This window comes from Harpia harpyja, chromosome 6 (assembly GCF_026419915.1).
Source record: "Harpia harpyja isolate bHarHar1 chromosome 6, bHarHar1 primary haplotype, whole genome shotgun sequence".
Lineage (NCBI taxonomy): Eukaryota > Metazoa > Chordata > Aves > Accipitriformes > Accipitridae > Harpia > Harpia harpyja.
Window position 1 is genome coordinate 48,148,880 of NC_068945.1, and position 26,829 is coordinate 48,175,708.

The 26,829-nt window shown below is 43.0% G+C and overlaps 1 long non-coding RNA gene across 1 annotated transcript; it reads right to left on the minus strand.

The window, feature by feature from the left end:
- Positions 1–22,311: 22,311 nt before the first annotated feature.
- LOC128143545 (uncharacterized) lies at positions 22,312–26,011 on the minus strand. The gene is made up of 4 exons (XR_008235789.1): positions 25,931–26,011; positions 24,718–24,783; positions 24,384–24,472; positions 22,312–22,397 (listed from the first exon to the last, which is right to left on the minus strand). It is a non-coding gene; the product is annotated as an uncharacterized LOC128143545 (long non-coding RNA).
- Between the last annotated feature and the right edge of the window lie 818 nt (positions 26,012–26,829).

Genomic DNA, 26,829 nt, shown 5'->3' on the forward strand with positions numbered 1-26,829 from the left:
TGGTGAATGATGAATTTGAAAGGTGGAATTGTAAACTAGAGTTGGTCCTTCAGCCTTTCTCTTTTGTTAGCCTTTGTCTTGATGGGGCCTAAAAATGATGGTGGAAGTCTTGGTGTTTGACAGTCTCTGCAGAAGAGAAGGAAAAGAGACTTTCCAGACCCAGATTTTAAGGGTTTCATTTTCTTCAAATCATGTCCCCTTATGGCTCAGTGGCAAGGAGCATTTCTCCATCCATTAGAGAATAAAGTGGCTTCTCCTGTGCGGGCTTGTAATAACCATCCATGCTATGTAAGATCACTGCTATTGTACCAGTCATTCAGCGCTGACTTTTGTCTTGCTGGTGCATACTGCTTGCTGCTGCACGCCATTCCCAAAGAGGACAAAGCCTACTATCATTCATAGCCAGGCAATCAAAAGCTATTTCATTTACCCATGTATTCCTGTTTCTTTGCTGCTTTTCAGATAATTGCCACTTGAACCAGAAGAGAGTTTGCGTGCTTTCCTTCTTTTTTTAAGCTTTTAAAGCACCTATGTGTCTTAACAGATTGAACACTTCAGAAAGAAACTATTTCTTCAGTGGGACAGAGGACAATAGCTCTCGTACAGCTGTGTATGGCTCATCTTAAAAGGAAATAAAAATCCCACCATGAACCACACACTGTGTTTTTGAAACCCTTTATTCAGTGCTCTAATTCTGAACAATGTTTTTGGCTTATTTAATTCTCCTCAAAACTGAATGTTGAACAAAATTCTCTTTTTTTTCTTTTAATCTACTGTAATAAGAAAGGAGTGAAATGAAAAATGTATTCCTTTGATACCCTTAATCTTTCCTCTCCTGTGGCTATGCTCCTATTCAGTAAGAGATCATACTTGCTAGTTGCAGAGCCTGGATGCCAATCCATGGGATATAAAACAAACCAAAATCCATGTTTCCTGCAGCTGCATCTGGGTCCATGGCAATGTGCACAATTTTAAAACTGCCTCTAGGATGTTATTTGAAGTTTTATTATTGTGGGTCTGGCTGGTTTCCTTGTCCTCCTTCATGTGATCCTCCTTTGTGTGGGTTTTCACCTTGTGTTTTGGTGGCACTTGCTGGACCACAACACTACATTCCTCTGAAAGCCCAAGGAAGGAAACAATCACTGTCTGGATTAGTCATGCACTTTTCATCCCCGAAGTGCCCCATGGGCACTCAGGCCCTCCCAAGCTCAGCTCACTGGAAAATGATAGAAATGGATTTTTTTATGCTAGAGCAGACAGCCTTACTGAAATATAAAACATTTCCATCTGTCTAAACTAAGTCGTGTTTGTTTTGTTAATAAACACCCACTGGTTAGGTACAATACTATTCACATCTGATGTACTAACGGCCCTTCTGAGTTGATCCAAGCTCCACCTAAAGTCTGCAGCACCCTCTACCCTAGGCAGGTGGCTGCGCTAGGCTAGCCCCAAACTAGAAAGCAGCACAGTTGTTAACATCATTTAGCCTTTAGATGAGGCTAAATACCCACATCTCGTTTGCTTGATGTGGGTGTTTAGACTCATTGCTGCTTTTAGTGGACTAAAGTTTGTCTTGTGAGGCTGTTATATGGTTATGATATCCAGAAGTCCCATAATGAGGCCTTAAAGTCCAGCTAAGGGATCAGAAAGACCACCATCATTTTCAGCAGCAGCAGGTCTAGCATCCTTCATTCTGCTCAGCCACCCTTTATTTTAACATGGTCTTATTTTGCTTTCCTTGTGCACTTGAAGCATTTGCAGTCCTCTTATTTGTATTCTGGCACATTACTGCGCAAGGTGAGATCATCCATCTGGGTTTTGTGCTGTTTGGAGCTACAGGTCTGGTATTTATTAGGGTCATACCCTGGTGCACTTACTCCTCTTACAATAATATTTGATAGAGAGCTGCATCGAGTTATGTTTTTGCTCGCTGTGTGTGAAGATTCATATGCTGATTGCTTTGACCTGGCTGTCTACAGTAAGAGCCTGTAACTGCCCAAGTGCTACTATAGCTTTTGATTTAGATTATGGTTGTGATTTTATCTTTCTTTCCAGTGAAAGGAAGATTAGAAACGTTTTGTTTGCCATTTAACTGGAAAATGTTAATAGTTTAGCTCCATCTCTGAGAGAAAAGAGGGGAAAGGGGAGGTGATGTCCTTTCCCTGTGAGGTGGTTTTGGACTATTCTTTTCTGACGTTAACAAAGACAGTGACGACAAAGACCACCTCAGCACTGCTGTAACTCACAGACTTAAGTTTCTTTGTGGTTAATCATTCATGTGAATTAGCAGGGCAAGTTTTTTAATACAGAGCTTGAATTTAATTTCAATCTGTGCTGTCCATCATTGTCTCTTTTTATCGGGTTTTTGAGATGATAGCATACACAATGTATCTAAGATTAGATTCTGGCTTTAAATATTTAGAGTCTGAATCACATCTATTTGTACTTCATTTCAAGGTTGAAGTAATGTGGCAGGACACACATTCTGCAGTAGTTAAAACTCACAAATCAAAGGAGTGCTGAATTATTCATTTTAAATGTTTCGGCAACTTCTCTTTGTGGGCCTGCACCCATGTGCTCCTTGGGACAAGCGCCAGGATCGCCAGCCAGGCTGCGAGGCTCTGCCCTGCACTCAGTCCCCTTGCACTGGTCTCCCACCCATGGCCATTGCCCCACTTGCTAGGCCAGCTAAGGTTTGCAGGTTGTTTGTGCTAATGGATGATGTGGTTATCTGGGGAACTGGTCGAGCCTAACAAATTCCAGGCTGGCCTTTGGTTAGCTCCTGTTTAACTCAAACTGCTGTCTGCTGGGTGATTTCAGAGTCTCATCAGAGTTGCTCCACTACTGATGACCAACTGGCATGTCCACAGCCAGAAACTTTCTGTTAACTGTCTGCTGGGAAAGGATGTTAGTTTTAGCCTCTCTCCAGCAAATGACAAACCCAAGGACAGATGAGTTCACTGCAAGGCCTGAGCCATAGGGCCAGGGAGAGGATCAGGTCGCTGAGCCATGCCAAGCTTTGAGGGAGGAGATGGCTGCCTCCATAGGCATGTAGCCCTCAAGACCAGAAGGAGCTGCTCTGAGCGATGGCTGCTGCAAGAGTAATCCCCTGGACTGCTCTCCCCAGTTGGGATCACTGTGAATGCACCGTTTTCTGTCTTGCTGACATGCAGGAAGCCAAAAGGCAGGCTAACTCTCAGGTGGGACAGTCATTAGATGGCAAACTGGGAACATGCCTCCAAGATCTCCATCCTCTTTCCATGGCCAAGGATCTAAGCCTGACGTGACCAGGGCATGGTGCGGGCAGCATGCTCAACCAAGTCTGCTCCAGCACTGAAACAACAAAACTGCATCTGTGTGGCTGGCCATGCATGTGCCACAATAAGCAGACCTTGGTCAAGTGTGGTCCAGCTGTCTATGTCCAGTGCTGCAGCAGCAGAGCTGGCACCAAGAGTCACTGCCATGTCCAGGCACCCCTCGTGGTGCTCTCAGCTCCTGGGTATGGGTCTAGAGACAGGAATGGCTTACAGGGCTAATTGTTAGGAACACCTAAATTAAACATAGCTTGTTGAAATCCTAGTTTGGAGTATAGGAGGTCAGAACAATGGTAAGAGGAATAAAGAAACATCAACGGTCAAAATTAACTCTGAACTCTGGAGGTATAAAGAGAACCTAATCCAAAAAAGCATCTTGGAAACACAACCCAGTTCACACCTACTCTTTGCAGTTGCCAACAGCTCTGAGAAACACCGGTCTGTATGTCGATAGCTGTATTAGAAAGTCTGTGGTGCATAAATGGATCATCTGTGAAGTATCTGCACTTTTACAGCTCTGACCATCGTGGTGCTCCTGCAGAAATGTTGAACAGTCACGTTAAAATTTTAAGGAAATATAAGTTTCCTGCCCCCTTTTTCCTTAGAGCTATGAGACATTTTTAGCTTCATTGGTGAATGGCTGCACCACAGAGGTAAGTCATGTTCACAGCCATATTATGCTCCATAAGAGCTGTATTTCATAGTTATTTTTTCCCAAACTTCACAGTGACTCTCCCTCTCTGTTTACAAGTTTCTCCACAGAGGTCAATGTCAATAGATCTGTTATTCTAACAGTGTATAGTTGGGCTCTGTTATGGGCTATCTATATGCACAAAAAAATTACATATGCAGTTCTTGATAACAAACCCAGATACTTTAAATTCTCAGTGGCACTTCTCCCTGATTCTTTTTGTTTGTTTTTTGTTTGTTTTAATGAGGATTTTTTTTTTACAAAAGGAAATTCCTTTACTAAGGAAATTTTAGCCTTACAAGCCTGCATATTTTATTTTTGCAGATGGGGTTGAATTCTGTTCTCATTAGAACTAGTGGGTGTTTTGCTTGGATCTAAGATCCAAGAATGTGACACAATGCAGTTTTAGACACTATTCATTAGGCTAAAAAACTATTCGATTTAGTGGTAAACAAGGCTATTTTTTTTTTTTAAAGTTCACTTAAAACATTTCACATAACTAGCAACACAATCTTTTTCACCTCCATTTATTGTTCAAAACAGGGAAGAAACCAAATTCTGTTGTGTGAATGTGGACATCATGATATTCGAGAATGATCTGGCTTGTGTCTATCTGTCAGCCATATCACCCATGCCTGTAAGGAGAAAATAAATGGGCCCAAATTGCTAACCAATAAAGAAGCTGATGAATGGATCAGATCAGGTCCATCTGCATTCCATTATCTTTTCAACATGGTCTTACGTATTAACATAGTTAGAGCATTGATCTGGCTGTTACTATGCTGCAAGTGTTGCCCCTGCTCACCCTGGATCCACCGAAGCGTATGGGAGGTCCCTAGTGATTTAAATGGACTCTGGATCTCTCCTGCAATCTCCAGGTGATTTACCCTAAAATCAATTCTATTTGCTCTAAAATCAACACCATTAGTGCTTTAACATGATCAGCATGAGAGAGGAAACTGGAGGTTGATGCAGGTGGCTAAGGTAAGGAGAGAAGGGACCCAAGTGGATCATAGGTCAGGTTGATACAGTTGTCCTAGTGCCTGCTCTGCAAATGGAGGGCTGGCATGCCCTAGGCCTGGCCATTAGACATTATGATTACTGTGTGGAATCATTCCTGTCTTCATCCAAAAATCTTGAAATGTTTTACAAACATTAAGGAAGCCCTGTGAGGTGGCATCCTGTTTCTGTTGACGCAATAAAAAAAAAAATCAAAACCCACTCGCCTAAGGTTAGAGAGCAAGTTAATGGCACAGCTGGGAATAAAACTTAAGATTCCAGACCCTTGGCCCCCAACTCTAACCTACTGGCAGCACACCATGTACAGAAAAATGAAAATTGATCCAGCTAAATTGCTGTCTCCGAGCTGACAATTTTCCATGGCTTTGTAGAGAAAAAAATTCAGAAGCAAGGTTGGGACAAAAGAAAAACCCCTGCCTGTGCTTAAATACATACAGCTATTTGTTGAAAAGAAGTTTGCCCAAGTTGCAGTCTGCAAACCATGGACATTTAGCATCTATGAAAGAGATACGTGAGGCCCGGTTTTTAGTGTTTCTCAGCATATAGTCTGACCCATCCTATAAATGCGGGCAGAATATAACGCTATGAGCCCTGTAACAAGTTTGAGAGTGTAACTCTGGCACCATCTACAATTGCCTAAAATGCCCTCACAGATGCGGATGTACACGTGTAGGTGATGCGTGCACTCCTAGGGGACGGAGGAATATGCACCGGAATAGAGGTGCCCAGGCATCAAGGGCAGCCTTACCCTGGCTCACAGCACCACCAAACTGACCTTTCTCAAGCTGGGCTAGGTATTTCCATGGTGCAAAACTGGTTATGATCAGATAAAATGTTTCCATGCAGACACAATGACAGGAACGAGTTGTCCCAGTGAAGCTGACTGGTCCTTCTGGTTTTGGCTTTGGGGATTTTGGGGGAGGAGAAAGCAATTAGTTGAGCTGAATGAAACATAAGATGTTGGGGAAAAAGCAATACAACTGATACAAAGAATTATATGGTATTTTAAAGATTTTCCCCCCTTTAAATAATCTAAAACATAATTTAACATGGGCAAGGAAATTTGATTTTACAGATACGTAAATATATATGTAACTATATATGCGAGCAGGGAGCGTTGTATAACTATATTTAGCATGGCATGCCTTTAATAAAACTTCCCTGTGGAAAACTCTCAGGGATTTTTAATCCAAGCAGCTAACCATAAAGTTTTCCCCGTAACAGTAAATTATGACAATTTTGCCCAAGGCTTTAATACCCCTGAGTTCTGCTCTCTGCTTTGAATTAGATTTTGATGATCAATATTAATAGTCCCTGATCAGATATGGTCACTGCAAAGCCAAGATGAAACCCTCTTTGCCTCTGAATTTTACTGCAAATGTGAACATTTATCAACACTTATTCAAGACATAAATGAGAAAGGGAACAGCTATATCATGAAAGAGCTTAGTTAAAATTTAACCTCCATGCCACACATCTAGAATATTTTCCAGAAGCAAATGTAGACTTAGTGTTACTGCAGGAAAGATGGTAAAATCTGTGAATAGTTGTGATCAACATAAACCCTGTCCACTCCTAACTGTTCTGGAGAGTAAGAAAGTATAATTTTTTCTTTGTGCGATCATAGCTTTTTTACACTAACACTCAGACATACTCGCATGACGGTCTTTCCATCTCCAGCTGTCATTGTTTACTAAACATCTCTTTACAAGTAACAACAATACATCCCGAAACAACCAAAATACCCAGCCCCTTTCGGTGCCATCAGCTGTCCTGTATCAGCACAACTTTTGTTCGACTGGTCAGTTTTGCTGCACACCAGGCGTGAAAAGGCAGCCGTGCCGTGTTCAGGCTCGCCCAGGACAGGTCAGTCTCCACACACCCGGGCTTTCACTTCCTGGCCCAACTTTCGTGTTGAGCTAAAGTTTGCCATTTTGACACGAATTATCTCAAAACCTTTTGCTTGTGCTCTTTGATGGGACACATAAAGGTAGCTGCAAGGCAGAAAAGGCGTTTGCCCAAAAGAGCTGGCAAGACCAGGGGGAATCTTTCAACAAAACATTTGTTAAAAGCAGTAGTTTAGCTGTTTGAATATAAAGCGGTCTCTGAGAGACGTGAGTAATTTTTCAAACTGCACAACAGAGCTACTGGGGGCAGGAGGAAAAAGGAAACATGAATTTTTAAAGCAGATTTTGTACGACTCAAGTCAAACACCTTCATCATTGGAATCAGTACAAGGAGCTTGCTGCACTAGCAACCCTTCAGAGCTGGGACACGTCATGTTTCTCATCTTCTCCCCTCAGGGATGATTTGCTGTAAGAGGGTCATTTTGTCCAGTCACGTACCCACCAAGCCAGTGGCTCTGTGGGGCATCTTAGGTGCCTCATCTCTGTTTCTCAGTGCATCTCATACACACACTCCTTTGTACCGTCTTTGTAGGCCACCACGTTGGTGCATGTAGCCAGTGACATGAGAGAAGAAAGACCGCCTGTGGCAGGAAACAGCTCCAAATCCAGTAGGTATTTCCTCCAGTCCTATGCCATGGCTGTGGTGAAAGCAAAAAATCTCCTCCTCCTCCTCTTTCTCCAGCACAGAGCCCCTGAAGACCAGACAGGAGATGGGCACCTGGGGGCTGGGCTGCCACTGCTCCCCAACAGCCCAGCACCCACCTCCTCCACCATCTGCCCTAGCAGAAATGTGTGTCCACAGGTCCTCACTGTCAGCAGGTAAAAAGAGAGCTTAAACCCCAGAAATGACATCTCCCGTGTTTGCCTGAACAGTGTATTCAATCATTAGTGTCCCAGGAGGTAGACATGCCATTATGGTGGCCAGCTTGACCAACTACTCCTGGGACTAGGAGAAAAAAAGGAAAGAGAAAAGTGGGAAACAGAGAGAGCTGGCAGTATTTACTCTCTAGGCCCTAAACCTTGCAATGTCCTCTAAAACCGTAAGGGCTCACTTCTCAGTTCTAGCAACTGGAGCTTTAAGAAAACACAAAATATCCTGAGGCCTAGGATGCAGTCCGACGAGGTGGTGACAAGCCTGGTCTCCAGCTCAGAGGAGCGGAATGGTTTCGCTTGTTGCCCTTCCCTTTGCTTTCTCATGTTCCCTTCTCAGCAAGGAGAAGAGGGAGGGCTTTTGCCATGGACTGCCACACTAAAGCATGCCCAGAAACCAAGAAGTCTGCAGGCACTCTTGGATCCATTTCTTCCTCTCAGTATTTGCATTTGAAAGCAATAACAGAAAAGAGACCTCAAGTGAGCACAAATTCCTGCACTATCTTATACCTTAAAATCACCAGGTTTTGTTTCAGGAATTTTCTTCTGAGGTTAATCACTTCGTGAGCTCCATTTGCAGAAGATTACCACAATTTCTAGCAAAACCTTGGACCCTTTCACTGACCTTTTGGAGGTGAGTTTTTCTAGCATTAGTTATTGTGACTTCTCCCTTGTTGCCTCAACAGCTTCTCTCCTATAACACCTCTCATCTTTTCGTCCCCCCCACCCAATCACCCTACACAGCCCACCTACTCTCACACAAAGTCTATCTACCTCCTGCAACCTTACTGCCTTATGCCTCTTGGACCTACTAACCACCACCCATTTCATAGGATCACGGGCTAATTCAGGTTGGAAAGGACTTCAGGAAGGGATTATCACCTCTCTACTTAGAAGTTGTTGGACCTCATCTAGAGTAGTCTGCTCAGTCCATCTGTCCCAATCAGTGCAAGAAAGACTCTATCACCTGAAACATGTTCAGTGTAGGGCCATGGCAGCGGTTGGGTGCTGGAGCACTTCCCTGGGAGGGGAGGATGAGTGAGATGGGTTTGTCCAGCCTAGCTTCAGGCAGACACAACAGCACCCTCCACTGCCTAAGGGGAGGTCATCAGGAACACAGAGACAGGTTCTTCATAGTGGGGCATGGCAGGAGGCAGGGGCATGGGCAAACACCTGTTTCATGAACTCCCAGGATGAGTCTGTGGCCAGAGGAACACATCATTTCGTTTGGATGGCACTCCCTGGCCTGCACTATATAGAAAATCAGAAGATTTCTTTTTAAGTCTACAAATCTATACATATTAATGTAAAAATATCTGTTACTAACATGATACACCAGTCATCTGAAATCCCCCCCCGCCTCCCAGCCAGTAACGGCATCAAAGACTTTATTTCCGGTATTATTAGGTATATTGTTTACAATAGCACAGAAGACCACAGAGAGAGTTAAAAAGATATTTGCCATCTCTCATTAGCAATGTCAACACTGTCTCTTGGGTAAAAGGGTAAAATCTTCCATCTGGAAGATTTGAAAGTCTCTCAGTTTTTGTTCCTTAAAGTCTTTGGTGTCTGATTCCTATGTTGGGGAGGAGGGTTGTCGGTACATCAGTTTCTCTTACTGGAGGCAGGATCTGTTTTGTGAGTCTGTTTTCCTCTCTTTTGCAAAGGGGCAGTAACAAGTCATTCACTCTGTGTTGTTTATAATTTTCTGTTCTTTCAGAATATTTTTCAAAACACTTTGATTTTCTTTTCAGCTGTGAAAGAATAATCCAAGACCAAACATGTTATTCTTTGAAATCAACTCACTCACTAAAGCTGGTTTCCCTATAAATTTTACTGAAGTGGATGATTAAGAACTCTTCTCTACAAATAATGTTTTATGCAATACAGCTGTAATGAGACTACAGTCTGATTATTTAAATGGATGAACAGTTTTATTAACTGCAAAATCACTTTTGGCATGCTCTATATTTAATATTTAACGAGACTTTGAAATCACAATAGTGCTTTCACACATGGTTAGGGAGGTTAACTCCAAAGGCTGGTTACTTCAGTCCTCAAAGTTGACTCTGGCCTTCATGCTCCTCTAGGGCACCAATTAAGCCTAAAGGACAAGCTTTACCAAGAACCTGAACTTAGACTTAGATTCCATATACTCCCTATTTTCATGCCCTGCGCAGAGAAGACGCAGGGTTATTTGGTCCTAGTGGCTTTCTGATGCCCTTTAAAGAGCAAAAAGCCCACCTTGAATTAAGACTCTGATGAAATAATAAAGAATACAAAGTGAAATGCTTCAGTAGATATATGTTCTGTATACTAAAGTCAATGAAAATGAGGTTCTAAAAAGTCTTCTTCCCTAGCCAGCATGAGGCAAGAGCGCAGCTCTTACGAGAAGCTCCTAACTCACAAAGTTACCCTCCAGCAATGGGCAAGCTTCAGCCTCATGGCTAGCCAGGAGAAACTGGCTAGAGGAATCCAGAATGACACCCCCAGGGAACCCTGTGAAGAACAGCCCTCTTGGGAGATGTACATGGGAAATGGTGCAGCTGTGGGATTCATGTTCCTTCAGGGCTTTTGAAGCTCAGGAGGTTGTAGACATAGCCAGTGGTAAGTTCCACTAAGAGACATTTTGCTTCTATATTTCTCTTGCAGAAATCTGAATTGAAGACACATGGTAGGTGCTGGGTCTTCTCCAACAAGCTGATATTGTCTTAAGTTATGCTGCAACTATTTGTGACATCTTCTCCTTCCTCTGAGGCCTGGTAAAACAGTTATTCAATTATCTACTGCTCTGAATTGTTACAAAGGACCCCTAGGATGAGCACCTGTGTAGTCTAGGATCTGAAGACAGGTTACTCAAATGAGTATAGCCAGATGTCCCTACAGAGGTGAATCCTTAGATGGCAGTAGATTGAGCCTGGATACAGCATGGCACCATGCCCAACCCATCGTCCTACTTCTCAGCACTACCTACTCTCTCTCGTTACTACTCCGAGCTAGTTATGCCACTTTCAGTGCTGGACTTGTTGTGGCAACAGACTGTGAAATACAGTCTAGCCAAAATCATGTGTGCTATTGTACAAAGTGGATATGCCCAGAAGCACTTTCATTGTTTGCCTCCAGACTGTGGTACCTTAGAGGCTAGCAGGCAATTGTGGTTTGAATGTTTTACATTAGAGAATAGTCAAAAAGAAAGAAAATCACCTGACAATACAAGAAGGCTGGACTGAGAATCTAATTTTTGCTGTGTGTTCTTGTAATGATACCAGTGAACCATAATGATACCCATGAAGGAGCTGTATGATGGTCCCTATTGATCCCAATGGGTGGTTCTTACAGTGGTGGTGTCTGTGGTCCTCCTTTACAGAGGGATGCAACCAGACTGGAGTGGAGATGGAGAGGCCTTTCTAGTAGATCACTTTAAGCCTTGCTGATTGATTGGAGGAGGAGTCTGAAGTCTTTAGACTGGCACCTTTTCCTTGACTTTGACCTTTCACAGAACCAGGGGTCCATCGAAATATCCCGCTCAGAAAGGAACTTGCTCACCTTTCCATGCTTTTTTACTTTGTTTTGTGCAGATGTCTTTTCCTCCTTCCAAATTCTCCAGCTTAGTGCACATGCGAGGGAAAAGATGATCTGGCCCTGAGAGAGCTGCACTCTACAATAGTTAGCTAAAGGGCTAACTGCAGTATTTTGAAGGCCAAAAATTCCTACACGACACAGGGCTCTTGTGAAGGAGAAGAGAACTTACTAAACTTCTGAACAAAACTAATTTTTTATAAGTGTGGTGAGACACTAGAACAGGTTGCCCAGAGACGCTGTGGATGCCCCATCCCTGGAAGTGTTCAAGGCCAGGTTGGATGGGGCTTTGAGCAACCTGGTCTAGTGGAAGGTGTCCCTGCCCATGGCAGGGGGGCTGGACTAGATGATCTCTGAAGGTCCCTTCCAACCCAAACCGTTCTGTGATTCTGTGATTTATGAAGAAGTATTTCAGCCTCCCAGGTAACAAGCCAGAGGGCTCTCAACAAAAATAAGCAGTGTTCATTTCCTGAGTATTAACTGGTCCAGAGTACAAAGGTACTGAATGAACCTGTCACTGTATAGATATAAACAAAGAGATGATGTTTGAAGTTTGAAGTGCAGAGATTTCATGAAAACATTTTCCTATGGCAGAATAGCAACACTAAAACTTTTAAAATAAGGATAAAAAAACGAAAACAAAAAATGACCACCCAGTTGAGCACTTAAAAGCATCAACAGAGGCTTTCATTTGAGAATTATCCCTTTTACGCTTTCTTTTAACTTCAGAAAAATTACATAAAGGACCAACTCTTTCTCCAGTTGGCAAAACTTGAGATGGTGCTAAAGACAAGAGCCATTGTCAGGAGATGGGGGAGAAAGTGGAGAAGGGGAAAAGGAACAGGAAGGGCAAAGGGGAGATAAACTTACAGATGAGCTGGGAGGCATTTTGCTTTTTTTCTGCTGAAGTCTGATCTGGTTTTCCTGAACACAAATTAAAGTAAGTCACATAAAAGCGAGAGATAACAAATGCAGCCTCTGTTTCTGGTGTAACTCTCTGCTGAAGAATGACAGATGCATGCATAGCCTTATCAGTCACAGATGTATACAAGCATCAGGTTGTTTAAAGTTTTTCTTTTAGTTGTCTTTTTGGCCATAGGCTTATAATAACATTGCAAAGGATTCAAGCTTAGTCAGCTGAACCTTAAAGACTTACATTAAAGAGAAGGCATAAACAACCAGATGAGAAAAGAGAAGAAAGAAGACAAGGAAGTTGAAAAAAGGTGATACTCAGGAAAGACATAGTGGATGCGATCTAGCCAGGTTCTGGCTGTCTGAGCAGGTGACACCTCTGGGCTTCTGAAGGCGCAAGGTTGTCACTGTGGGTCCCACAACCCTAAAGGTGGGAATGTGGCAGTCACCACAGTAAAGCTTGCTCCTTTCAGTCCATCTGCTCGCCTGTCATTGATATTTACAGCCCCACAAATGTAGATAGGCCCAGCCGCCCATGCTTTCATTATTAGACCCAGCATGCAGCCCATAAAATTTTGTTCATTAATTCCCAATTTCACATTTGTCTTATTTATCAAACACAGCCTTTGGGGGATAGCAATGAGAATCTTGGGGTTTGCTAATCTCATCTTTTTCTCTTTAACCCTTTCTTTACTTGTATGAACAATTTTAGATAATGGCTTGACTCTGCTTTTTTTTTGTTTTGGAGACTTGAAATAGAAACCTCTCAGCACTATGCTCTCGCCTTCTTTAAGTGATCTGGAGACTTAAGTCCTGTTTTCACGTAGCAAAAACAACCAGAATAGCGGTTGCTAAAGAAGTATCGGTATGTTTTCCTATACTAAACCATGAGTGCCATCTTACCCTTATTCCTGTACCACGAGCATCTACTTACCTCCTTCTGCGAACTTTTCTTTTACCTTCCTTCTGGAATCAGTAAATACCATTTTTCATTGGTTCAACTTTAAAAAGATTTAGAGGATAGGAATGCAATAAACCCTCGTCAACATGGTTTTAGGGAAATAGCTCTTGTCAAATAAACCTGAATTACTTCTAAAATGATAGTACAACTTTGATTAAGTGTGTCATAGCTCCACAGTTATCTTTGACTTTTATAGATCTGTTGAATTAATACAACATTACACTGATCTAAAAATCGGTGCTATATAACATAAATGCAATAAGGTAGAAAGTTAACTCTATTTGTGGAAAACATCATTGCCAATAGAGTACCATCAGTGACTGTGGGAAAGTTTCACTGATCAGGACTTTGACTGTTTTCAAAAGTGATCAAGGATTAAATTGGAATTCTAGGGACACAAAGACTGAAAAAGTGGTAAACAGTGATGGAGAACAAAGCAGACAAAACCCTCTGATTGCACAGTAATCCAAGTCCATTCAAAGAAACTGGGATAGCCAAAGGATATTCTTCCTTTTTAGAAAGATGAAGGGAAGGCTAGACTTACCATATAAGGGAAAGGATGATGCAAGAAAAGACTGAGGGTACAGTAGACCAAAACTGTAGCAACAAAAACCAGGTTACATTAGCTAGGGAAAGGTTGAAGAGGATTAGTAAACTGATTAAAAGTGCTATAATTATTGGTGAGTGAAGACTGAAATACTGTGTGTGGTTTGGGGCCCTTTTTTAAAAAGAAAGTTGACAAACTGGAGAAGATAAAGCAACTAAATTTTTGGAGAGCTGGAGTGACAAAGATAACAAGCCCAGTCTCTTTTAGCTTACCAAAATGAAGATCAAAGAGTGGTTAGGTAAGCACTTTCAGAGGAAGAAGCTACTGAGTAGTAATGCAGTTTTTAATTCCAGCAGGGAAAAACATATCAAGAACCAGTAGTGAAAGAAACAAAAGGAAGGATGGGAAAGAGAGAGGGAAAGGGAGGAAAAAAAGGAGGGACAAAGAGAGGGAGGCAGGCAGGAAGATAGATTAACTGTAGAACTGTTTGAAAAAGCAGGTGATTAACCATTGAAACAAACTACCAAATGAAAAGGTTTACTGTTCATCATTTAGGGTTTCCAAATTAAGTCTACATGCTTTCTCAAACATGGCTTTTAGTGGAAAACAAAATATGTGTTCATAAAGAAACTATTATCACTTCAGTATAGGGAATCCTTAATTATCTGTGACACATGGGAAGCCACATCAAATGATCTAAGAACCTCTCCTGTCCCATAAGGTATTTGTAAATAGTTGTTGATAGTTTTGAGATCATTGGTTAAGTTAAATTTGCTCAAAACCTTGTATTAGGCACTATTTCCTCCTAGTTAAAATTTTGCCAGACATAAGTTGAAAAAAAAAAATATGAACTGAGTATGTGTTTCATGGTTCCTTTCTTTATAGTCATTTCATGCATGGCAAAAATGGTCTGGTGTTTTCTTCGAGTTGACATACTGAGGAAGCCTGTTGCCTTTATGGTCTAGAGCAGGAGTTTGAAATATGGCAAAGGAAAATTGCCTTCTGCTGGCCACAAAACATCTATGTTTGACCAAACTGTACGCTTCTGAGAATCACCATTTGCATATTGTTAACATGGCAGACAGGAAAAGTAATTTCCAATAGAAAAGGCAAATTTAATCCTACTAATGATCCCTGTGTTTTCTTAGTTTCATCTCATGGACTGTTAAGCACAACCTCACCAGGCATGTTCAGAGCTTGGACAGCATGCTCCAGACCAGGCTTTTTCTGCCATTGCCCTTCCAGGACACTGTGTTGGGTGTCCATGGCAATGTTTTGGCAGAGGGGGCGGGCTGCCAGGCGGGCGGCCTGTGTGAGGAGAGGCCGGGGCTGCCCCGTGCCGGACACAGCCGGTTCCAGCCAGCTCCAACCTGCCCACCCCGGGGCACCGCTGAGCTCCTCCGCCAAGATGGCTGCACCTCTGGGATCTCATATTTAAGAAAGGGGAGGAAATGCCAGACAGGCAGAGGAGGAGGAGGGAACAAAAAGTATATCTGAGAAATAGCTGAGGGGACACCAAATGTCTTTATCTTGACCCATGAGCTTACTTGCTCCTGTTCTCCCTATTTTCCCCACAGCCTGTCCCGCTGAGGGTGGGGGCTGAGCAGCTGGGTGGGAGCTTGGCTGCTAGCCAGGGCCATCGCACCACACACATTTTGACCATTGCGGTATCAAGGGTCAGAAGGGAGCCTGAGGAGCAACTCTGCATGTTTGGAGGGAACCAGGACAAAGTCAAGTCGCATCCTTTTCCTCCTTGCTCTCTCCCGAGAGGTGCAGCAGAATGTGCAGTGTATGGTCTCTTTCTTAGCATGCAGCTGAGGGGACATGGGCTAGGTCAATACTCACAAGATTCTCAAACCAGCACCGGCACGCTGCTGGCCGAGGCCAAGAAATACTCCTCCACATAAGTCTTGGCCATAATTCAGGCATTAGCATACCACTCCCAAGAGGCAAACTGAGTGAGCTGACCCAGTTTTGGCAGATAAGAGAGTTTAATGGTATGGACATAGCCTGTTTCATACCAGTTGGTCTCAGTGTTGGAGACCAACCCTGGGCATGCTGAGTTTGCTATCAATGACACACCCACGTTGTCCTCAGGAATTAGTCCAGGTGAACAAACAGGTATTTGCATTTATAGGGTTAATAAAGTTAGCTACACCCTCACCTGGCATTAACCAACATATTTAGCTGAAGGCAAGGGAGCAAAATTGATTTATACCAGTTTACTCTGGGCTCTTATGGAAATACCGTACCCCTTTCTAAGCTCCAGCTCCACAAACCAGTGCCAATGGTGAAGCACGAATTGTTAGGTTTAAAATTCAGAAATTTAATAAAAGGAAAACCCTCATGTTTTATTTTTGGATAAGTATCATAACTTCAGCCTGTTTCCTAATTTTTTTTTGTCTTGACCAAATTATTGAAGTGCCCACCTCAAAGGCCCTGGGAATCTGGCTTTCAGTGCTGCACTTCAGAAGTTTCTGTCACTCTCTAAAAGCTCTTTCAGAAGGTTTTCACCCTGACATAAGGTAGCGTTGAAAGGACAATCATGAAACCCCAGTCAGATAAGGCATACCTATTCCTTGGAACTAACCCTGCCTCTTTTGTTCTTGGGCAAAAAATATTTTCCATTTTACTAAGCACTGCATACTGTTCTTATCGATCTCAGTGAGTCATTTAATTATCAAGTTAAAATCTGTTTCTTTATTTTCAGAGCAAAAATTTATTGTAATTATGCTAAGTGAGAATTAATGCATGTATTTGTGGTATATAATTTTAAATGTTGCAGTGCCTTGAGACCTTGAGAAAGACCACATGTGCTTGCTTAAAAAGGCACTTCTGGCATGGGTACAATTTAAACAAAGAGCGTATGCAAATAAGTAGTTGTAAGTAATCAAAAGAGAGTTCTCCACTAGTAAGAGCTAATAATTATTATTGTTCCTATCACCATTCCTGGAGCCAGAAGTTGCAAAACTAGATTTCCTAATTTGACTTATTCATGAATAAATAAAAATAACCCAAGCCTCTTTTTTATTTAATTTCCTTTTTTTTTTTTTTCAAAATTAATAAAGTCAAGTTTGCTCCCATCCTCCATATTTCTTCTCCCAAGTGAGCAGCTTATTGTACTATCAATGGAATGCAACAGATTGTGAAGGAGTCAAGGAGACATTTGAAATAGATTTGTTCAGCCATACACTGCAAACAGCACATCTGTTATTGACAGAGTGAAAATAGAGCCTGCAAGGACTTAGCGCTAAATATAATTCAGACTCAGGAAAAGCATTCTTGCCTAGATTTTACTTTCTTATTTTACTTAGGTAAAATTATCTCCACTTCAATACAACTGCCATAAGCAGACACAGAGGGCCTGTTTTAAAGGTCCCTAGGCAATGAAAGACACCATTCAAAATCATATATTACAAGCTCATTCCACATCATGCTTGTGACACCTTCACAAATGTGAAAAATCTTTGTTAAAAAGAACAGAGAGATTGCAGTGAGAACAGCTCAAACTGTTGGGTCATTGAGGTTATCAAGTCTCGGTGGACATGCCTTATTTTTTCACCTGGAAAGGTTACATTAGAAGAAATTGAGCATTTTAGCACTTCTCTGATATCTAGAGAGTTCAGCTTTCTGTGCAACCTGTGTGTAAATTATTTTTATGTAATCTGGGAATTGATGGACCCCTTCCATATGCATCCAAGAAATCTCTTGAAAGAGCTACAGCAATCTTGGGAAATATCAGAATTCAAGCTATCCGTAACAGCATTAATTTGATCCCTGGGATGTAGTCCTAACTCATATCACCTAACTTGAGCTATCCTATGGTCCCTCTACAACTGGGGTGGGGAGGATGGGCATGTCCAGATGGGGTGACAGAGATCCACAGTGGGATGATAAGGAAATAGATTAGATTAGACTAGATACCAGTTTCTGTACGGCTCAAGTTAGGCAAAAATATCTGCAGCTTTTGCATACAGCCATTTTATACTCTTGACATTCACATTCGACATATTTTACATTTGCATTTTTTCCACAGACCCTCCTACTTCCAGAATGCACAGCCTTCGCTGAACAGGCACCTGCTCAACATATTTCCCTAATCCATTTAGAAAACACATTTCTTGCCCAGGCCTTCTTGGCTGCACACCATCCAAACCCACACCGAGTTGGGTCATTCACGTTCTCATTACTGGGACTGTTGGCATTTTGAGGGGAGAAGCCAATAACTCGCGTCAGGTGTTCAGCAACCTGCTAATGGAAGGCAGAGCTCTTGTCTCCAACCTACAGCAGCCGTCACAGTTTGTTACCAGCTGATGGCAGGATGCTGTTCCCCACGACCAGTTTCCAAGCATGCAGTCAAAAGCAGCACTACAACAAACACCCCTGAGAGAAGGCTGAATACAGGCTAGCAGTCCTCCCACAAAACCATGTCTGACTGGGTGGGTGTCTGCACAGCCACCTGTAGCAGGTTGCTCTGATTCTGTGGATCAGGCAGAGGACTTAAATCACCTGTTTGGCTCTTTTTAGGAGCATCACATTTGTCCACAATTCTCAGGCCAGCACTGGCCTAGCAGAGATCTCCAGACCTGCTAAGACCTGGAGAAGGCTTTTTTTATTGTTAAAAAATTAGATTTCTTTAGAATGTAAATGAATTGAAACCACAGCCAGCCTTCAAAGAGAAAGCAGGGTAATTACATTGCTACAAGGCAGTAGTTGAATTACTGGTGTAAAGGAGTACTCATACATGTAACTATCCCAAAGGTAATGTTATTATCAGGCTATATGTGATACAGATGCTATTGCTTCCCAGGCTTACTGCATTCTCCTTTAATATAAATAGTCTTCTTGTGTTCCTGTTTTCACTGATTTACTTACATCAGGATTTTTAGTCACGTCAGAAATTAATCACCTGCAAGGCTAAATACAAGTCCCAGGGTGAAGGGATGGAGAACGAGGCTTTCCGGAGCACAGCTGCCCCTGATCTTGTGATCCAGAATACTTCTCCTCTCCCCACAGCTAAATTTTATTTAAAACTGTCAGTTATACTGATACTGTGAGGTCTTTCCCAAGCTAAGTATCATTTGCTTTAGTGCAGGAACTGAAAGTTTCACAGTAACAATGTTCTTGCCATCTCTCTTGTGTAGCATTTCCAGTCTTGGATGCACTACTGTCAGGTAAAGGAATATCGCCTACTTTCTTCTGTAATGTGCTCACAGTAGCTGATAACTCTTTCTTCTACTACTTATCATATCTATATTTTTTTTAGGATTACAGCTATGGGAAAATACCCTTGGTAAAAACAAAATAACATAGATGAGGAAACATTAGGGAAAAAAGTGATAGGATATCCGGTTTTCTCCATCTGGCAAGCTTTTGTCCATGCATTGCAATCTTCTGAGTTTCTCCAAACTGCTGTATTTTATTTTCTGAATGGCAAAATTCACAAAAAATATCAGAAAAGAGCTATCATATCTGTCCAGATAAAACAAAATGCAGAGCAAGATACTCTCAATGGAGATTTTAAACTTTTTCTACTACGTGTTTTAACGTCCTCTGTAGTTTGACTTTCTGGATCGATAAAAATCATTCTGCTCTCTATTCTGTTTCTCTAGGGGGAAAAAATTCTCATGTAAGTGTTTATTATGAGCTCAAACAGACAAAAAGTAAAGACATCTCAGGTAGGGTCCTTGTGGGGATGGTTTCATCATATGAACAATCTGAATCAACGGCTCATCACTGTTGAAAGGTGGAAAGCTTTTTTTCCCCTCCACTTGCCATGTTCCTTCCCTTCTGCTTTGTTCCTTCCCCCTCTTCTCTGCCTCCATCCCTTGCTCCAGCTCTGGGGTTCATCTGAGTGCCAGGTTTTCATGGCTTGTTTCCATGTCACTGTATCAACTGGGAGATAAGCTATTATCACAAGAATAATTTTATTCCACATTGGGCAATACTGTATCGCTTACTTTATCTGTTACACAGTGCTTAATGCCAGCATGCTAGGTAGGCAAATCAATCTGTCATCTTAAAATGGTTACTGCTTTATTTCCTTTTCTTTCTGTTTAAATGTCACGTTGCTCTGGGTGCTTTCAGTGCATGTGTCAGTGCTTGCTTCAGCGCAGGGTTCACTGCAACAGCAGGACCATGACCACTTCACCAGGGCAACTAAATCAGGAACATTGCTTCCTTTGCTAAAAATACGATCAACAGGGGGAAGCCCAGGCACATTCAAAGAGTGATTCAGCCCATGTACTATCTGACTTGTCCTACAAATATGGCTCTTCCCCTTTTGTCGCAGCAGGAACCCACACCAGGTGTACTCCTATGAGACATCTACATCAAGCTCCAAAGTTCACCAGGATGAATCTGAGCATGTACCTGCAATGAGAGGAAACACCTTTGGAGGCTGAAAAAACAGCACACAGTAGCTGGCAACCTGATTTTGCCACAGCTATGCCTGGGCTATCAATCTTACCCTCAAAGTGTTCTTGTTTCAGTTTCTCAACAACTTTTTGAAACAGATGGGGTGGGAAGGAGTATGTTTTAAATGTCCAGATCAGCAGAGCCTGGGATTTTATTAATAATGGAAGAGAACATAGAAAGAAATTGTCATAAGCTCAGCATACTGCCTTTCAGGTGTTTCTACAGAGCACTCATGTCAGACCAGCTCACACTGCTCACCTATACACCACCTAGATCCTTATATTTTTGGCAAGGATTTTCTTAGGAGAGAAAAAGGGTAACATGCACCTTGCAATGTTGTTTAGATACATCTGCCAAGTTAGGGATGATAGAGCAGATGCAGAGATATGAATCACTATGTCCAGAGGGTATGTGTCAGGGTGATGCGCAAACCTCAGCTAGCTCCTCTTGCACTGCAGGTGAACCCTGAGTCACGTACAGGTCAAATCTTGTGTCCCCAAACAACCCGTGACATTGTGTTGGTCGTTGGGCTTGCAGACAAGATTGGGCTTTTAAATGCAAATGCAAACCTTTTCCTTAAGCAGAAAGGCAACTGCCAACAAGTTATTTTTGATCCCATTTTTCATGTTGAAAACACTGGTTTGTGTTTGTTTTTAAAGACCATTGTGAGGACATGTAGAACTGGAACTGGAAGATCTAGCATCTCCCATGCTGGCTAGAATGACCAGAGATCATCCAGGCACGCCAGTACAGAAACAGCTGCTTGTTAATGAGGTGAACTGGGATTAAGCATGTGCATTTTGTGAAAACCTCCAGGCCTAAAAGAGGCTGGAGAGCAGCACTGAGTGTTGCTGCTAAACACTTCCAGGGCAGGAAGAGCCATGAGGAAGAGACACTGGCCAGAGCAAGAGCTGCCTACCAATCAGCATCTAATTAAGCCTAATGGAAGCCAACAATGCTGTCTCTAATTACACCTACCTAAAAGGCTTGTACAATCAAAATAGGCCACATGCCCTTTTTTTGTCTTGGCAATAGGTTAAAAGGTGTTTTTTCTTCTTTGTTGTAAGGGACGTCTGTGGCTGTGTTTCCAAAAGCCTGGAGGAAGAGGGCCAAGGGGAGAAGGATGGGGAGGGCTCAGCACTGAGGCCAGATATATCACAGAAACCATGTGTTGCTCGGACCAGAAGTTTCTGGACTCTACACCCAGCAGAAATTATATCTTTAGTTTTCAAGCTGAAGAGAAAGTTCCAAGCTCTCTGTTGCCTAAGTGTTGTCTAAGAAACATCTGTCCTTTCTTTTGTCAATGAAAGCACCTTTACTGGTAGGAGTGTATGGGCAGCTGGGCTGAGCTCCAGCAATGCCTCCTTCTCAACTTTGAAATAAATTTTTCTGAGTAGTCAAAGCAAGGCCATGACTGTTTTACCACAAAGACATGCTGTTCCTGAACAGCTGCTTCTAGCACTGCTTTGGTGGGTGTAGTACCAGCTCAGTAATTAGCAACTATACCCTCAACAACTGCAGTTGTTTGATAAACAGCCCTGACTCATTAGGATTCTGAACTCTTGTTTCCTGGAGGACATCAGCCCAAACTTATTCAAGGAAACAAACTGATAGCTATTAAGGGTGTTTGATAGTTTGCTGTTCATAGCAAAGACATGCAGAGAAGAGCATGAGCAAGGAACTATTTCCCTAACTGAGTGCTAAACGCACACACCTGGGAAGTGAAATGGTTGGGGTTTGGTCCCTACTCCAGTGGCTTTCAAAGAGCTCTGAGCAAAACCAGAGCAGCTAAAACAAGAAAGACTTTGTCCAGATCAGCCTGTAGCTCAGGCACTAATTCAGTTACCTTCTCAAAGGTAGGCAGAAGGGATCTGAACTCAGATTTCATTCCTTTCATGACTTATGCTGTCATGTCATACTGTCATGACAACTGAGATGTATATATAAGGGACATCACTACCTCCTCTCCCACTTTGTGACTGAAAGCCTTTGATTTTGTCAGACCTGTTCAGAAACAAATCAAAACAAGGTTATAATCTGTTCGCATGGTTTATTTTGACAAAAAGCTGTCCATGCTGGATAAGCCTTTGCATGCAGTCTGGTCCTTTCACCTCAGGGGGGTAGAAGTTGAAAAGCAGAGATGAAGGCAGTGAGGATGGTCTAAGGCAGCGAACAGTTTCTGTGTAAGAGAACACCAAACAGATGAGGAGTCTTCAGGATGGAAAAAGACAAATGAGGAAGGCTACAAACAATGAATGGTGCCGAAGAGGTGACGAGGTAATGATTATTCACTGCGTTGCACCACACAAAAACTACAGGGTACCCACTGAAATTATCAGATGTCAAATTAGGAGGAGAGAGCAGGTATTTCTTTGCATAGTGCATAATTATATTGTCACAGACTGCTGTGCAGGCCAAAAGTGTAGGTAAAGTCAAAAAGTCATTAGAGAAATTCAGGAGGGCTGATCCACTGGTAAAAATTAATTTAAAAAAAAAAAAAAGTAGTCTTAATTCAACCTCAGGAAAGCAGGGGAGGACAGATCACTGTTCACGTACTCTCCCTTGTGCTTTCTCAGAGCATTACTGCTGAAGTGCCACAGTCACTGTGACAGACAGGCTACTGGGCTAAGTTCTCTGTACAGTGACATGAAGGTTCTTAGTCTGATGTTAATTTTGTTTTATTTTTTGGCTGAGAAAATCAGTTATTCACACAACTCGCAGCACAGACATAGGATAGATGGAGACACAGAGGACACAGGAACCATCCCAGCTCTCTGATGTCATTGCTGGGTAAACTCTCTAATTCTGTTTTGAATACACATGTCCTAAAACTATACCTACAGATGCAAAAGCATTACATGAAGAGCATTCATTAAATTCTATCTCTAAAGTTACCATGATACAAGTATTTATAGCTAAAAAATGAATACACCAAGACAATTACCATATCTCAAACAGAACAATAATACTCCACACTTTCTCCCGCTAGGCTATATTTAACTTTCTACCACTGCGCTACTTTTTCTATGCCGTTTCCTATATTGTCCCCCATATGTCCTTATTTGAGAGTTCAGACTCACAGAAAGGTAAAACAGCTGTTTCTGACACATTAAGGAGCAAATTAAAAAGCTTGTTTATTCAAGGATAAACACTGCCATTCCTTTCCATAATATCCTTGTCTATCTTGGGATGAAATTTGGTCCATTGCCTAGCACTATACAATACCTTACAACCCAGCCTGGGCTTCTGCCAGAAAGCTAATGTTTAAAACCACCTAAGGGAACATCTCAAACTCGTTTGACATTTCTGCTAATGGAGAAATCATAAGCTGGAGCAGGTAATGTGGGGACCTGGACTAGTTCTTGCAGGAATTCTTTTTCCTCTTCATGAAGGACCATTCATCAGTTAGTGCTCAAAATGGTTTGTTTTACCCTCCTGGACATTATAACCTCTCAGGTTGTCTACTATTGAACCTGTTGCTGAATGTCCATGCCCGAACATAGCAACCCCTGCTCCTCTGAGCCCTCAGTGATGCTGAGGCAGCAGTGAAATGTTTACAGAAGGGAGACCCAGTACAGTGACCTATGCCAAAAGAAATCCTTTCCGTTACGAGAAAGTTTGACATCTGATAGCACAACTTAGGAGGAAATAAAGTACATTTCAGTTAACTTTGGAGTTTCTTGTGCAGTTCTCCCTAACCTAATGAACTGTGGGAAGTTTTGTGCTCTGTCTACATGAAGCCCAGTCTGCCTCCTATGGAAAATGCACTGAATTTTGCTTCCAAAACAAAGGCTTCTCAAAGGGGCCTGCCTTTTCTTCCTGAGGAACCAGACACTTGGGCCTCTAAAAATCTGGCGTATTCAGCATATCTCAGTCAGACACCTAAAAGAGCCATAAAAAGATACTTCAGAAGAATTAAGCCAGCTGGAGTTTTAAAGAAAACCATTTCTGATAGGTAAAAATATCATAGTATGCTGGGGATGTACATCACATGCTTGCGATATTTCTGTCCAGCTATGCTGAGGGAAGAGTAACAAAGGAATGAAAAAAATTACACTTAGCAGTTTAATTAGATTGACTAATTGTCTCAGTTTGAAATAAGCATTAAGCATGGGACAGCATATCCAATTTCCTTTAAAAATTACTGAGAAAAACAGATACTCACTTTTCATCACCGTCTGCTGGAAAAGAAGCTCTGAGCATCATGGGAAAGCTTGTTCGATGCTCTTGTGAGCATTAGGTCTCAGTAGGTGCCTGAGGAAAGTGGCAAAGCATAGCTTTTCTACAGGTTCTTTTGTTTTATCGGGTTTTGTTTTCACTAAGTTGTTCACACGATGTCTCTCAGTGGCCTAATATAAAAATGATCTGAACTGTGGGAGAATAAAAAAAGAGGATGAGCGGGAAGCGCGTGCTCTCTGCAGGGGAAGAGCGGCAGGAGGCAGCACACACCTGGCTGCTTTCCCCAGGAGCCTGGGGGGATTCCTGGCGGACTCCCTCACCTGAAGATCGCAGCATGATCCACATGAGGAGTGAGGTGGTAACCTGTTGCTGCATCGAGCTTCAAACTGCAACACAAATTAAGATCTTGTGAGCATACATGCCCCAGGGGGTAGCAGTTTCCTTCCTCCCAGACCCAACTGGATGACCTTTCTCAGGGTGAAGGTGCTTCCTTTCATGTGGCAGGAAGCTATTTTCCTGCCTGTCCCCAAAACACACCTGATTATTTGAGTAATATGACAGCACCTCTGCATTGGATTAATTCAGAGGGAGGTATGAATTTATTCACTTACAAGTCCTGACCAATTCTGGGTTTAAAATCAGAAAATAAGGTTGGCCGCAACACAGTGTTACATTTCGCATCTGGAATGTGTGCCGCAGCTGCACACTTCAGTCTCAAGGCAATTATTTTGATCCCAAACCCGGTTGCTGTAAATAAATCTAATTAATTAGAATGTTTTTCCTTTGCCTTTACAGAAAAAACTCAGTATTTCAGCAGAACCATAACCACTAGAAATAGGTCCTTGCTGCTGTTCTGCTCAGTTGTCCTAATTTACAAGAAATGTTCTTCAGTTAAACCTCCATCTATTTCCCTCCCACACAAACTCAGTTTTATCTCAGATGTCTGACACTAAATCACCTCTACCAGAAAGGCTGCATCAGTTCCCTGAAGCCTTAGCTTAATGCTAAGAAAATTAAAACTACTACATTCTGGAACATTTCTACACCGTTATTTTCCTTCAATTTCTCCGTTTTGACCTTGGTCACAAAAGCAAGCTGGTGCTGTTTTCTCTCCTATTGCATGCATTCCAACTGCTTTAGGGTTCATTTTGGGTTTGCTGTTTTCTTTAATGAGTAGCACACAGCTTGCAAAAATATTACAAACACTAAAATAAACTGAGCACCCTTCCCGAAATCCCTGGCTAGAATTCCCCTCCGGACGAGACAGCAAAAACGCTGCAAGTTGATAAATATTACCGGTGGACATCCTCATAAACCAGTAGACAGAATAGCTTCTCGCATTCCTAGGAAATTATTCTCTCTCTCCTGGCAAACTGAAAAATAGACACTGCTAAGACTCTACCGCTTAAGTGGAAAAAAAAAAAATCCCAAATTATTTTAAAATTTCTGTAGTGTTAAAATGCCACGCTTACACAACTAGTACTTGTTTAAAGTAGGTTAAAAAAATGCTTTTATATTACTGTGATTTACCACCTTTTGTATTGTAATCGTCTTTAAAAACACAACTTGGTGGTCGAGAGAGACTTCCAGTCAATCGCACGGTGTGTTTTTCTTTTAGCTGCGAAATTACTTAAAGCAGATCTTGTCAGCAAATACCGGTGCCGGTAATCCACTCGGTGCAATAGGGCAGCAGAGGCAGAGCGGGCGTGATCACAGGCGCAAGTGGCTTCGCTCCGAAGGGGGCCGGGAGCTGCAGAACGCCGGTCCCGCCGCTCGCCCGCCGCTCGGGGCAGCGGGGGCCTTCCCGGGGGGCTGAGGGAGGAGGCGGGAACATGAGCCCGCGGGCGCCGACGCCTCGCGGCTCTCCCCGCCGGAGAGTCCCCGGGCGCCCACCCGCCGTTGTCAAAACCCCAAACACTTGTTTAAAAAAACAACCCAATAAACAGAGACCCTCTGGGCAGGTTTAAAGTGGCGGCCACGGGGGAGGCCCGGCCCCGCTCTCCCGCCCGGCAGCCGGGCGCCCTCAGGGCGGCGGCGGCTCCGGCGGCTCCGGCTGGCGGCGGGCGCCATCTAGCGGCGGGCGGGCGCCGCCGGCAGCCGTCGGGAAACCGCCTCGTTCCGGCTGCCCGCGCGCCGCCGCCGTGCCCGCGGGGAGGGAGGCCCTGCCGCCGGCTGCGGGGCCGCGCACGGCCCGGCCCGGCCCGGCCCGGCGGCTGTAGCTGCCGCTCCCTGCCCGAGGGCTCAGGAAGAGAACGGAAAAGAAGATTTCCCCGTGCTCGCCCTCGGGCAGAGCCGCCTGACTGGCACTGTCTGACCCCAAATCGGACGACTGGGTAGCAACAATAAAACGTCTATTTTTAACGCACTTTAAAGGCCAGGGTTTCCAATTCCCACAACACCTCCAATTAGCTGGAGCCTCCCGGAGAAGGCTG